Source organism: Chionomys nivalis, chromosome 15, assembly GCF_950005125.1.
Source record: "Chionomys nivalis chromosome 15, mChiNiv1.1, whole genome shotgun sequence".
In the NCBI taxonomy this organism is placed as follows: domain Eukaryota; kingdom Metazoa; phylum Chordata; class Mammalia; order Rodentia; family Cricetidae; genus Chionomys; species Chionomys nivalis.
In genome coordinates, this window is record NC_080100.1 from 63,491,919 (window position 1) to 63,504,767 (window position 12,849).

At 39.4% G+C, this 12,849-nt stretch overlaps 1 pseudogene; it reads right to left on the minus strand.

Moving 5' to 3' along the window:
• Window positions 1-2,788: 2,788 nt before the first annotated feature.
• LOC130887217 (heat shock cognate 71 kDa protein-like) lies at window positions 2,789-4,032 on the minus strand (annotated as a pseudogene).
• Window positions 4,033-12,849: the final 8,817 nt, after the last annotated feature.

Here is a 12,849-nt window from a genome sequence, read left to right on the forward strand (position 1 = left end):
CTTCCATTTTCTGGTGTCCTCATCGATTTCTTTCTTCAAAGACTTAAAGTTCTTGTCAAATAAATCTTTCACTTCCTTGGTTAGAGTTACCCCAAGATATTTTATGCTATTTGTGGCTATCGTGAAAGGTGATGCTTCTCTGATTTCCCTCTCTGCTTCCTTATCCTTTGTGTATAGGAAGGCAACTGATTTTTTGGAGTTGCTCGTGTATCCTGCCACATTCCCAAAGGTGTTTATCAGCTGTAGGAGTTCTTTGGTAGAGTTTTTTGGGTCACTTATGTATACTATCATATCATCTGCAAATAACGAAAGCTTAACTTCTTCCTTTCCAATACGAATCCCCTTGTTCCCCTTATGCTGTCTTATTGCTATTGCTAGAACTTCAAGCACTATATGAAGAGGTATGGAGAGAGTGGACATCCTTGTCGTGTTCCTGATTTTAGTGGGATGGCTTTGAGTTTTTCTCCATTTAATTTAATGTTGGCTGTCGGCTTGCTGTAGATAACTTTTATTATATTTAGGTATGATCCTTTTATCCCTAATCTCTCCAAGACCTTCATCATAAAGGGGTGTTGAATTTTGTTGAATGCTTTTTCAGCATCTAATGAAATGATCATATGGTTGTTTTCTTTCAGTTTATTTATATGGTTGATTACATTGATAGATTTGCGTATGTTGAACCAGCCCTGCATCTCTGGGATGAAGCCTACTTGATTATAATGAATAATTTTTCTAATGTGTTCTTGGATTCGGTTTGCCAGTATTTTATTGAGGATTTTTGCATCAATGTTCATGAGTGAGATAGGCCTGTAATTCTCTTTCTTGGTTGGGTCTTTGTGTGGTTTTGGTATCAGGGTAATTGTAGCTTCATAAAAGGAATTTGGTAATGACTCTTCTGTTTCTATATTGTGAAATACATTAAGGAGTATAGGTATTAGCTCTTCTTGGAAGGTCTGGTAGAATTCTGCATTGAAACCATCTGGTCCTGGGCTTTTTTTGGAAGGGAGATTTTTGATAACCATTTCTAATTCTTCGCGACTAACTGGTCTATTTAGATCGTTCACCTGTTCTTGGTTTAGCTTTGGTATATGGTACTTATCTAAAAAAATGTCCATTTCTTTTGCATTTTCCAGTTTTGTGGCATACAGGCTTTTGTAGTAAGATCTAATGATTCTATGAATTTCTTCTGTGTCTGTGGTTATGTCCCCCTTTTCATTTTTGATCTTATTTATTTGCGTGTTCTCTCTCTGTCGTTTAATTAGTTTGGATAGGGGTTTCTCGATCTTGTTGATTTTCTCCAAGAACCAACTTTTTGTTTCATTGATTCTTTGGACTGTTTTCTGTGTTTCTATTTTGTTGATTTCCGCCCTCAGTTTGATTATTTCCAGTCTTCTACTCCTCCTGGGCACGTCTGCTTCTTTTTTTCTAGAGCTTTCAGGTGTGCTGTTAAGTCCCCAATGTATGCTTTCTCCGTTTTCTTTAAGTGGGCACTTAGTGCTATGAACTTTCCTCTTAGCACTGCTTTCATCGTGTCCCATAGGTTTGAGTATGTTGTCTCTTTATTTTCATTAAATTCAAGGAAGACTTTAATTTCTTTCTTAATTTCTTCCTTGACCCAGGTGTGGTTCAGTAGTTGACTGTTCAGTTTCCATGAGTTTGTTGGCTTTCTGGGGGTAGCATTGTTGTTGCCTTCTAACTTTAATCCGTGGTGATCTGATAAGACACAGGTGGACACTGATATTTTTTTGTATCTGTGGAGGTTTCCTTTGTTTCCGAGTATGTGGTCAATTTTCGAGAAGGTTCCATGAGCTGCAGAGAAGAAGGTATATTCTTTCCTATTTGGGTGGAGTGTTCTATAGATGTCTGTTAAGTCCATTTGCTTCATTACCTCCAACAATTCTCTTAATTCTCTATTAGGTTTCTGTCTGATTGACCTGTCCATTGGTGAGAGAGGTGTGTTGAAGTCTCCTACTACTAGTGTGTGTGGTTTAATGTCTGCCTTAAGTTCTAGTAATATTTCTTTTACATATGTGGGTGCTTTTATATTAGGGGCATAGATATTCAGGATTGAGACTTCATCCTGATGAATTGTTCCTGTTATGAGTATAAAGTGTCCATCTCGATCTCTTCTGATTGATTTTAGTTTGAAGTCCGTTTTGTTAGAAATTAGTATGGCCACACCTGCTTTTTTTTTTTAGGACTATTTGCTTGAAAAACCTTTTCCCAAACCTTTACTCTAAGTAGATGCCTGTCTTTGTGGTTGAGATGTGTTTCTTGCAAACAGCAGAATGTTGGATCCTGTTTCTGTATCCAATCTCTTAGCCTGTGCCTTTTTATAGGTGAATTGAGACCATTTATATTAAGTGATATTAATGACCAGTGGTTGTTTGCTCCAGTTATTCTTATTGTTTTTGGTAGTAGAGTTTGTGTGTTTCCCTTCTTTGAGTTGTGCTAGTGAAGGGTCGCTAGATGCCTGAGTCATTGTAGGCAGTGTTAGCAATGTTGGATTCCTTGGATTGTGATTTTCCTTCTATTACTTTCTGCAGGGCTGGATTTGTGGCTATGTATTGTTTGAATTTGTTCTTATCCTGGAATGTCTTGTTTTCTCCATTGATAGTGAACGATAACTTGGCTGGGTATAGTAGTTTGGGTTTGCATCCGTGGTCTCTTAGTTTCTGCAGTACCTCTATCCAAGACCTTCTGGCTTTCATGGTTTCCATAGAGAAGCCAGGTGTAAGTCTGATCGGTTTACCTTTATAAGTTACTTGCCCTTTTTCCTTTGCAGCTCTTAATATTCCAAGAGCAGCAAATCCTGAACATTCTCAGACTTGTCTCCAGATAGAATGGCTGCCTGGACAGCTGCACCATAAGCAACAGCTTCATCAGGGTTGATGCTCTTGTTCAGCTCTTTTCCATTGAAGAAGTCCTGCAGAAGCTTCTGAATCTTGGGGATTCTGGTAGAACCACCTATCAGGACAATATCACGGATTTGAGACTTATCTAGTTTAGCATCTCAAAGAGCCTTTTCTACAGGGTCCAGAGTACCCCAGAACAGGTCAGCATTTAATTCTTCAAATCGAGCACGGGTAATGGAGGTATAGAAGTCAATTCCTTCATAGAGAGAATCAATCTCAATACTGGCCTGGGTGCTGGAGGAGAGGGTGCGCTTCGCCCGTTCACAGGCAGTACGCAGACGCCTGACAGCTCTCTTGTTCTCACTGATGTCCTTCTTGTGCTTTCGTTTAAACTCAGCAATGAAATGGTTGACCATCCTGTTGTCAAAGTCTTTTCCACCCAAGTGGGTGTCTCCAGTTGTTGATTTGACTTCAAAAATTCCATCCTCAATTGTGAGGATGGACACATCAAAAGTACCACCTCCCAGATCAGCACATTCCTTTCAGCTCCAACCTTCTTATCTAGCCCATAGGCAATAGCAGCAGCAGTCAGCTCGTTGATAATTCGAAGGACATTGAGGCCAGCAATAGTTCCAGCATCTTTTGCTGCCTGTCGCTGAGAATCATTGAAGTAGGCTGGCACTGTGACCACAGCATTGGTAACCGTCTTCCCCAGATAAGCTTCTTCGATCTCCTTCATCTTAGTAAGAACCATAGAGGACACCTCCTCTGGGTAGAAGCTTTTTGTCTCTCCTTTGTACTCTACTTGGACCTTGGGCCTGCCTGCATCGTTCACCACCATGAAGGGCCAGTGCTTCATGTCAGACTATACAACGGCATCATCAAACCTACGTCCCATCAGACGTTTGGCATCAAAAACTGTGTTGGTGGGATTCATTGCAACCTGATTCTCCGCAGCATCCCCAATCAATCGTTCCGTGTCAGTAAAAGCCACATAGCTTGGTGTGGTTTGGTTACCCTGGTCATTGGCAATAATCTCCACCTTCCCGTGCTGGAAGACGCCCACACACGAGTAGGTGGTGCCAAGATCAATACCGACTGCATGTCCCTTAGACATGGTTGCTCGCGTGTAGGCCCGGCTGTGCTGGCGAGGACACCGCACCGATTTCCCCCAAAGCTGGCGCAGCGTTCAATGAGTCAAAGTTTTTTTGTAATGTTGGAGCAATCAACTTTGGCTAAGGCCTAGAATAACTAACAGACCATTTTTAGAGGCAGGAAAAAAATTAAAACCATCTTACCCTGTTTTGACAAGATTTGACAGTCTTCTTCTTCTTCTTCTTCTTCTTCTTCTTCTTCTTCTTCTTCTTCTTCTTCTTCTTCTTCTTCTTCTTCTTCTTCTTCTTCTTCTTCTTCTTCTTCTTCTTCTTCTTCTTCTTCTCCCTTTCCTGTCTAGATTTCATGCATATTTTGTCAGTGGTTGATGTATGGGCATGCAGTTCCTTGTCCAAAGGCCAGTTTTGACCCACCCCCAGCAGAAAAAAACAAGCTCCAAGTGGAGTTTCTTTGGTGCTCAACATTTTCTTGGGAATAGATCGGTGCTGCCAGGAGCAACTGTGTCTCATGTCAACAGAACCCTAAGTTATTTAAATGCCATATTCTATAGTCCTTTGAAGTGGTTGAAGATTATCTATCTATGCAGAATACAATCTCTATGTATCTAAAGAACCTGATTATTCTAACTATAAGTATGACAAACATGGATGACTATTGACCTATAATTCTTAATACCTGTATAGCTTAAAAACTAAGACTTCATATTAAAATATTAAACAATCTTCAAACAACTAAGGACAATGACCTCAAAATGCAAACAATGTGTAAGTATCATAATCTGAGGTAAAAATGCATAATGTAATATGATAAATATATCCTAAAATTGTGTCAATAAGCAAAATTTCTTTTTTTAATATTTATTAATTTATTTATTATATATACAATATTCTGTCTACATGTATGCCTGCAGGCCAGAAGAGGGCACCAGACCTCATTACAGATGGTTGTGAGCCACCATGTGGTTGCTGGGAATTGAACTCAGGACCTTTGGAAGAGCAGGCAATGCTCTTTACCACTGAGCCATCTTTCCAGCCCCCTAAACAAAATTTCTTAAGCAGAGGTACAAGCATGTATGCATACAATATGACAAAATAACTTTGCCCAGGTGTACAAATATTGTAGATAGAAATAAAAACATATTTAATATATTTTAAGTTTGTATCAATATACAAAAATATATTGCTGTAAATTGCCTATAAATAATAGCTCACAAATAGTTACTCTGTTATTCACTATTATTATTAGTGTGAGTAAGCTCACACTAATCTACCCATTATCCTATACAAAATAAGCCCTTTCCTCCTCCCCAAAGAAAATGAGGTTGGAGAGGCGGCTCTGTTGTTAAGAGCACTAAAGTTGCTTTTCCAGAGGATGTGGGTTCAATTCCTAGCACCTACAACTGTCTGCAACTCTGGATCTAGGGATCTGACATATGTGCAGGCAAAACAAGGATACACATAAATAAATATAAATAAAGCTGGGCAGTGCTGGTGTGCATCTTTAATCCCAGCACTTGGGAGGCAGAGGCAGGTGGATCTCTGTGTTCAAGGCCAGCCTAGTCTATAGATTGAGTTTTAGGACAGCCAGGGTGACACAGAGAAACCCTGTCTTGAAAAACAAGGCAAAAACAAAACAACAAAACCCAAACAAAAACAAAAAAACCATATTTCTGCTTACTTGTGTCTTTTCATGTGTAACAGGTGCAGTGAATGTTGGTCTCATGCAAAGACAGCCCATGGACAAGATGAGGAACAATGCTGAGATTCTGTGTCCCAGGATAACATTTTAGGACAGAGTGTTTTCTTCAGTCTTGAAGTGCTCACCTTTGGATTGTCAATACTAGAAGACTTATGCTTTGTTTCTGTATCTATAATTAATGACCTTTTGTCAGTGATTTAGCTGAAAGCAGGTAGACTGTTTCACTGTAGTTGGTTTTATGATGCTCACTGAGTCCTAGAGACTCCATGTGACCAGGAATGACAGGGCAGGTAGACAATAGAAGCAGATATTCATGACAACATATGCAAAAGGAGAAAGACTCTGCTTGAAAACCCTACCTCCTAATAGTAACTAAATCTTAATCACTTCTATGGATTAAAAATAATTATTTTCATAGATAACTGTTATATATTACCATATAATAAACTTAGTGGCGTAAGTAACAACAAAAACAACAATAGCAGCAACAAATCAAAAGTCAGGAACCACAATTTTGATCTCATGACTTTGGGGGAAAATTGAATTCAGCTATGTGTTTCTTATTTGGAAACTCTCTGTATGCACTAGTGGTGGGATGGAGCTGGGACTGTGTCAGAGTCCAGGTCCCAATGAGGGCAGGGACTGAAGATGGGTAGATTCAAGAGCAGTGATGAGAAAAATCAAACACAGGACCCTTATTAGTTTCACTTTAGGAGAGATAGACAGAGGGAAGCATATCCCTGATGGAGACAGAGGTCCCAGCAGAAGATATAAGGAGCTGGTGAGAGAAGGAAGTGAGCCAGGACATGGTGCTCGGGAGAATCTTGCAGCCTGACTAACTAGCAGCCAGAGTGCTTCTTTATACAGAATTTAGTAAGTAAGGTTACATTCATGTTGTTCCAAAACATAGATCATACCATTTTTGTTTTTGGATATGTGTTTCACTTCCTTCTTTTGCCATCCCCAGAGGAGGCATTATTTCTAAGAATTCCTTTTCTACAGTCCCTTCTCAGATGTTCTATTCTACCACAATTAAAATATTTGGCATTTTGATATCTCCTCATACCTTTGGAAATTGCTTCTCCTACCCAAGATTCAGTATTATAGTCAAATGTCTCAATGTTCATTGTATGCAGAATCCATTCATCCATTAGTGCTGATCTAACCTTTAAAGGCCCAAGTATCTTTTTGCCTCCTAAGTTGGCATTTTCAAAAGCCAGAGATTCAATAAGTACTCATCTAGCATCTGGGTCTGTCACTCCTATTTGTACAGCCTTAGCTTATTTGTGTAAAAAGTCACTAAAGGGTTCTCTCTGGTCCTGTATAACCCTGGTTATGATTCAATTTGTTTTCCTTGTTCTTGAATCTTGTCCTAAGCATTTAAGGCTGCTTTGTGGCATAGGGACAAGATTGGCGAGCTTGGGAACTTTCCAAGTCGTGGCATGCACTTAGCTCTGCTGTGGTGGGGGTTTTACAAAAAATCACTTAGTAGCTTAAAGCAAGCCAAACAGGCAGGGTGGGAGACTTTCTGGTCTGTGGATTGTTTAGGCCTTTTAGACTGGTCCACTTGTAGATGTGGAGTTCGGTCCCATGTTGGCCGTCAGATGAAGACAGACGATAAAAAGAAATCCCACACTAGCTCAGAATTGAGTATAATAAAGGGTTATTTATTTTGGGGTAGACTCACATATTGCAGTCCTCTGCTTGAACAGGGAACAGCAACAGAATCTGGCAGCCAGAAAAGAGAGGGGACGCACACGTTATATCAGCATTTATAGTATAAAAGGCCAAGCCCAATTGGGCAGGTAACTTAAAGGCTACTGATTGTAGGAATTCTTACAGCACCAAGCTGTGTATTATTCACTACTAATGGCCAGAGGGACCAAGAAATATCCTCAGGTCAAAGTCATTGTAAATATTAATAAAATTCTGGCAAAATACAATTTTTATATTTTATATCTTTATAGAACACTTTTACCATCTTTCTACATCATTCTTTGTCCATCAGTATAAGTTTCTGTGTAGGACAGAGGTAACCAGCCAATCTAACTTTGTTACTGTATATGCCAAGAAATTGCCTGGGTGTATATTGGGAAGAGACTTGTAATCTTAACTGTGGCCACCTCCTCTAGCCCACCAAATCTTGTTGACCTTTTAAGGTTTACTTTGTTTTGATTATCTTGTTCCTCTGAGTAAGTATAGAGTCAGATGTTTCAAGAATATCTCATATCTTCATAAAGAGACTTCTAGATTCTTCATGTGTATCATAACCTCCAAGGTATATGGAAGACCTTTAAGTAGATAAAGATATCTCCCTAAAATGGGGGAGGGGGAATAGGATGCTCAGGACTGTCCTGGGGAAGCTTAAAAATAGCATTCCTGGGAGAAGGCACTAATGATTCATAGGAAAAGTTCTATCAATCCAATATTCCCAAATTGTACAAATATTAAAAGTCTCCCAAGTATGCAACAGGTGGAGATGAAAATAAGGTAGAATGTAAGGTGGCCATCATGTGACTTAGCTTTGCTGGGTCTTTGCCAAACATCAGTGCAGGCTTTCTGACTTCTGCCATTCCCGTCAGATATGGCTGTACCAGAACTGGACCATGTCTATGTCATTGCCTCTCCTGTATAGAAACAGAGGTTGTTATAGACTTAGCTGGGGATGTTGGCCAAAACTGTATGTCCTTTCAGGGAGGTCTTCAATTTTCTTCATTTGTAGAAGGTAGTATCCTAAGATGCCCAAGTAGAAATTGTATTCATTAAAAAAACAATTCATGTATTTTATGTGCATGGGTGTTTTGTTTACATATATGTTTGTCTACTACTTGTATGCCTGGTGCTTACAAAGTCCAGAAGAGGGTGTTGGATTCTCTAAAACTGGAGTTGAAGAATTGTGGGTACTGGGATTTGAACCTTGGTCCTCTGGAAGAGCATCCCGTGCTCTTAACCACTGAGCCATCTCATGCGGCCCTATACTGATTTTCATAAACTGTCTTCTTGAGTTGTGTCATTTAATTATTGACATGATTAGAGGCCTACTTACACTGGAGTGCATGTGGGAGGTGTGTTTTCATGTGTAGACACATTAGGGACATGTTTCAAGAGTAAATCTGGGGCTAGGAGGTGGTGGCACACTCCTTTAATCCCAACACTCAGGAGGCAGAGGCAGGTGGATCTCTGTGAGCTAGTTCCAAGACAGGCCCCAAAGCTACAGAGAAACCTCATCTCAAAAAACAAAAAAAGAGTAAATCTTGGATGTGAGCTTCTTCCTTTTTTCTCCCATCTTTTTATTCATCCTTCCTGCCTTTCCCTCTTTATTTAAAAATATTTATTTATTAAGTAGAATGTTAAATTCTGTCATTTCAGAAGTTAAAATGTCATCAGATAGCATCTTGTTTTTATAGAAAAGTTTCTTCCATCTTACTGTACCTGTTTCTCAGATGTGTGTTTTCATCACCCTGTTGTCAAGCAGATTTCTCTCACATCTACTCTTTGCCAAGGACAGTGCTCACCCTGACTATGTATAGAATAGAAGGGATATGCTGTATCCTCCTCTTTTGCAAGGTCTCATTCAAAATGCTCAGGACATTGTTATCAAAATCAGGCACAGGTGTAGGTAAAATTCGTTCAATGCTGTTTCTTGGGTGCATGTCCCTGAACCCCATTCCTTTCTACCTGGAGACCTGTAAACTAAAAAATAGATAGCAGGAGGTCCCTGATGCTCCCCCAAAACAGGATAGACAATGCTCACTGCTGTTGGTTGCCTACCAGTACTCGATGGTAAGATAATTTTTGCCAAAGATGCTAAATCTTTGATCATAGATCACAGAAAAATAATGAAAATTGGGCTAGAAACTTCCCACTTGGTGACTAGCCCTCATAGAGCTAGAAAGCACTATGTGAGCCTTTTGGGGAATAACTGTCGTATTCAACTATGGATCTTTTGTAAAATACTGATAGGTCATTAAAGATGACTCCGCTGTTGAAATAGTGGCAACTCTATTGTGGGGTAGTGTGATGGCTATTCTTGGTTGTCAGTTGACTATATCCAGATTAGCTGGAATCCAGAAATGGAGGGCACACCTGGGAGGAATTGAGTGGATCCACTTATAGTCTGGACCTTTGAAGCAGGAAGTCATCCCTTTGCTCAGGTTCTTGAGGTTGGAAGACCTTCGATCTGGGCCATGCTTTCTTTTGGAAGCCTATATAAGGACATGGAAGACAAGCTTTTGCTCTTTGCCTCTTTGTTTTCTACTTGCTAGCAAGATCATATATTCACTGGCATTAGAACCTATTCCTTTGAATTTATAGCATCTACTGAAGACAAGCTACAACTTCCAGCTTTGTGGGTGGAGTAACTATTGGATTCTTGGCCTTTCCATTCATAGACAGCCATTGTTGGATTAGCTAGACCACAGCCTGTAAGTCTTTCAAATAAAATCACTTAGAAGAGGAAGAGGTTTAGCAGGAGTTTGAAGGGGAAAAGAAGAGTAACAGGGATAGAGGGATGATTGAAATACATTATGGTCATGTATGAAAATATAATAACAAATCATGTAATTATGCATAATTAATATACACTAATAAAATCATAAGAAAAGAAGCATGTCTTCCTCCCTCATCCGCAGAATGCAGTAGTGGTGCAGCACAGAAAGGGGACAATCAAGGACACTGCCGGCATTGATGGCAACATGTTTCTCTGTCTTAGATGAAGATTCAGCCCTTCTGACAAGAGGGCTTATTAAGGCTCTTGGATTCACACTCTGGGTTCTTATTCTACACTCAGAGTTCCCCACCCCCTAAGGACGCCTGGCCTTGCATCAGCTCTTTACTGTATTTTCTGTCTACACAAAGGTGGACTACCAGAGCTATCTTTTTATTAAGTATTTATCTGATATTTTAAATCTAAGATGGCAGTGGCGGTGTCAAAATTCAAGCTCCAAATGATGACATTTTGTTCAGCACTGGACTGCACTTCTGCCGCTGACTTCACAGCTTGTGGTAGAGCTAAGATAATCCTACTGATTAGGGAAGCCATAGTTGGTGCAACATCCTAGAGCACTGTGTTACTCATGTGTCTGTAGTGATGACAGTGTGGATAACCTGACTCTTCTGCCAGTGGTATAAAAGTATAGTTTATGGGAATTGAACAACTTATGATAGTTGATAGTGACAAAATACTGTCTCGCTTTATTTAAGAACCTTTTCCTTTTGCTTATAATAACAAGCTTGCTGCATTATTGCCATTAGCCTCCTACTACCTCATACTGCATTTGTTTTTCTTTCGAGGTCCTGGGAAATTAAGCTCAGGACCTCACATATACTAAGTAGGTACTATATCATGGAACTATAGCCAAGTTCCACATCTCTTAATTAAGTCTTGTTTTCTCTAGTTGACTTAATGGATCAAGTGCTGTGCAGTACAATCTTAGGAGCAATAGGCTGTATTATCTATTATATCATGTAGCCCCAATATGCCATAAACTTCATCATCTAGGTTTAGCTTAAGGAGCTAATTGCATAGAGGTGAAATTAACTCATGATGAAATCACCCAATAATGTAACAGCCAAGGCAGTTTCTTTATTCATTATTCAACGAAAGCAACATACAAACAGAAGGAACTTCTACACTACAATAATACAGTTTTCAGTCCATATCCCCACAGCAGAGCAACATACAACTGCATTTTCCCTACCAGATTATGCATCTGTGTTTTATGCATCACATTATAGGCCTAAGACTCATGCACTCTTCTATTATTCATTTTAAGCCCTTCTCAAGCTTGGACTCAACACAAGGCTATTGGGTGCTCATGTTTAAGATTATTTCAGGGCAGCTATTTAATAGAGAGGGTCTGCAAAGCACACTCTTATTTTGGAGGAGCTTTTTGGCATGACTGAGGAGTTGTAGGTGCTGTCATATCTACACCAAATCTTTCTAAAGAGTTTGACATCTCTGCACTCTGCTTCACATTACAATCATTTTCTTGATAGTGATGGGTTTTCATCTCTGTCCAGATACTGCTTTAAAATTTGAATCCTCTATGGGTTAAAGAGCCCATAAAGTTGAGAAAGAACAGGGAAGGGGAGGTAAGGTTGAGGTGGGAGGAGTTGGAAGGGAAAATTATGTCAGTACAATATTTACCTATGAAATTTCCAAAACCCAAAAAAATTAAAAACAAAACAAAACAACAAAATCTGTAATGACCTCACAAGAGTGTGATATGCTACACTGAATCCATGAAGGATAAGGCCTTTATTAGCACGCTTTGTTTCTTCAGAATATCTTAAGGTAAAAGGTGCTTAGACATGTTTTGAAAGAAGATTGGGTTTCCCCTTATAAATCTGACAGATAGTTCAGTGATAAATTCTGCAGAAATATCCTTCTCCTTGTTTTAAAATATCATCAGCAAAAATTTTCTTCTCTGTATGTATTGCTATTATTTAGAAGAGCAGCCACAACTTTATTTAAGAATTGTTTTCAATTATTAAAGAGCTAAGGACCATCTAGCAAAACCCACAATGACAGGCATGAGAAGCTCTCTTTTGAGCTGCTGACCAGCACTGTCTAGGAGACTCTCAAAACATAACCCCCTTGTTTGAGAACTGAAGGTGAAGGGTAAGACCATACATATTGCTGAAGACAACATGCACTTCAGAAACAGGGTCCAAAGGACTCTGAGCTGGAACTGACCTGATTGCCTCCTCTAGGGGGATCATGTATGTCTCTCTTAGGGTCCTCCATGTTTTCCTAGCTTTTCTGGGGGTGTGGACTGTAGGCTGGTTATCCTTTGCTTTATGTCTAATATCCACTTGTGAATGAACAGATACTGTTTGTCTTTCTGGATCTAGGTTGCCTCTTTCAGGATTTTTTTTCTAGTTCCATTCATCTGCCTACAAATTTCAAGATGTTATTGTTTTTCACTGCTGAGTAGTACTCCATTGTGTAAATGTACCACATTTTCTCTGTCTCTTCTTTGGTTGAGTGGTATCTAGGTTGTTTCCAGGTTCTGGCAATTATGAATATTGCTACTATGAGCATTGTTAAACAAATATCCTTGTGGTGTGAATGTGCATCCTTTGGGTATATGCCAACGAGTGGTATTTTTTCTTTGTTTTGTTGTTGTTTGTTTGTCTTTTATTTTGTTTTGATTTAGGTTTTGTTTTTGTTTTTTTCTTT